The sequence below is a fragment of the Elephantulus edwardii genome, unplaced genomic scaffold (assembly GCF_000299155.1).
Source record: "Elephantulus edwardii isolate Elephantulus edwardi_28Jun2011 unplaced genomic scaffold, EleEdw1.0 scaffold00050, whole genome shotgun sequence".
In the NCBI taxonomy this organism is placed as follows: domain Eukaryota; kingdom Metazoa; phylum Chordata; class Mammalia; order Macroscelidea; family Macroscelididae; genus Elephantulus; species Elephantulus edwardii.
Window position 1 is genome coordinate 8781920 of NW_006399800.1, and position 2594 is coordinate 8784513.

Sequence of the window (2594 nt, forward strand, 5' to 3'; positions counted from 1 at the left end):
TTTTTTTGTTGTTAGCTTCCTTCACACAACATAACTGTTTTCAGAGTCATTCATTCTTTCAGAGCTATGTCAGTGTTTATATCAATTATTCATACATTTTATTGTAAAGTGATTTTGGAAGAGTACTGTGTAAGCAGTGACTCAAACCAGCAGCTTCATGAATGCATCTGTTTCTGTACATACTGCAGTCTTACAATAAAGGGATGATCAGTAAAACACTCCTAGAGAAAAGGAAAACTGAGAAATACAAAAGCAATTTACTCAATAGCAGATATTGGGGTTTCGAGATGAACATAGGTGACAAAGACTACACCCAGGAGCCATAATAGCTTCCTGTTGCTGTTGTAATGTGCCATAGAATTGCTTGCAACTCATAGTGACCCAATGTATAACATCTCTGAACCCTGCTTTATCCTGTGCCAACCTTATTGTCTCTGACACACCTACCCCCATTACCCCAGCCACTGATTCAATCCAGCTCATCAAGGGTCTTCCTCTCCTGCGCTGTCACTCCACCCTCCCAAGCTGAATGTCCCACTCCAAGGCAGTCCTTCCTTGTAGTATGCCAAATAATATGTCAAATAGACCTTCAGAATCCTTGCCTCCAAGGAGCAGCCTGGTGTCAGCCTCTCTAGAATGAAATTGTTCTCCCAGCAGTCCATGGTCTAGTCAATACTCTTCTCCAGCATCAGAGCTCAAAGGCATAAATTCTCCTTCTATTATCCCTAGTCATTGTCCAACTTTCTGATGCATAGCAAGTAATTGCAAAGACTATGGCCTGGATCAGGTGCACCTTATTCCAGACTGACATCGTTGCTTTTCAGTACTCTTGAGAGGCCCCTGACATCAGACTTTCCCAATGCAATTTGTCTTTTCATTTCCGGGCTGCTGGTACCAAGAGTGCTGACTGTGGAACCAAGCAAACTGAAACCATTACAAATCTCAATCTCTTCACCGCCTATCATTATGCCGCCAATCAGCCCAGTGGTGAGAATCTCTGTTTTCTTGATCTTGAGCTTCAATCCATGTTGAAGACTACAGCCCTTGACCTTCTGTAGCAAACACTTAAGGTCTTCCTCAGTTAGAGCAAGCAGTTCTGTCATCTGCATAACACAGATTGTTAATGAGTCTACCTCCAATCCTGATACCACATTCCTCTCATAGATCCCATATAGGGAACTTCTCTTCCTGATTTTGAACTAGGTAGTATTTCCTTGCTTCCTGGTCCAAGTATAGATTTCACAAAACACAATCAGGTGTTCTGGGATTCCCACTCTTCTCAGAGTCAGCCACAGTTTGTGTGATCCACACAGCCAAATGCCTTTGCAGTTAATGAGACACAGATAGACAGTCCTCTGATACTCTCTGCTTTCAGCCAAGATCCAGCTAACATTAGCTATAACATTCCTAGTACTACAGCCCCTTCTAAACCCAACCTGCACATCTGACAGTTCTCTGTTTTTGTGTTGTTTCAGTTACTTTTTAATAATTTTCACCAGAAGTTTGTTTTCATGTGATATTAATGATATTGTTTGATAATTTCCACACTCTTTTGGGTCACCTTTCTTTGGAATGGGAACAAATATAGATCTCTTCAGTCAGTTGGCCAGGTGGTTGTTCTCCAGATTTCTTAGCACAACTTGGTGAGCACATCCAGGGTAGCATCTGTTTGTTGAAATATTGGTATACCATCAATTTCTGGGGCCTTGTTTTTTGCCAATTCTTTCAGAGCAGCTTGAACTTCTTCTTTCATCACCACAGGCACGAGCTCATATGTTGTTTTAGGAAATTCTTCTGTTAGCAGATGATAAGTTTAGATTTATATTAGTTTATGCTATAAATGTATCCATGCAGTCAAGAGATCAGGAGATGTATAGCATTGACCAAGTATGTGGTCAGGAAGCTCTCCAGAATGCAGGAAAGGTATGATGTCAGTTTGAAGAGTAAAGTGTGCCTGATTTAGGCCATGGTCTTCTCAATCACTTGCTGTGCATCAGAGATCTGTACAGTGACCAAGAATGACAGAAGACTGATTGATGCCTTTGAGCTGTGGTGCTGGAGAAGAGTACTGAACTTCCCATGGACTGCCAAATGAAAAAACTGGTATGTCTTGGAAAAAGTGTAGTCAGAGTACTCCTTGGAGACAAAGATGGCAAAGCTTTGTCTCTCATGCTTTGGACAAGTTGCTAGGTGAGGCTATTCCTTGAAAGAAACATCATGCTTGGAGAGATGCGTGGTCAGCAAAGGAGGGAAGACCCTCATCAAGATGGATTGACATGATAACTTCAGCAATGGGATCTAGTGTGTCAGAGGTAATGATGGTGGCACAGAATAAGGCAGGTTTCAGGTTGGCTATCCATAAGCCACCAGCAGTCAGGAAATAAAAAAAAAAAATATTGCAATGGGAAAGTCTGCTGTTAGGGACCTCTCTAAAGTACTCAAGAGCAATGGTGTCTCTCTGGAGCCTATGGTGCTCCTGATACAGGCCATGGTCTTTGCAATCACTTGTTATGTATCAGAAAGTTGGACAATGACTAGGGAGGACAGAAGGAGAATTGATGCCTTTGAGCTGTGGTGCTGGAGAAGAGTATTGA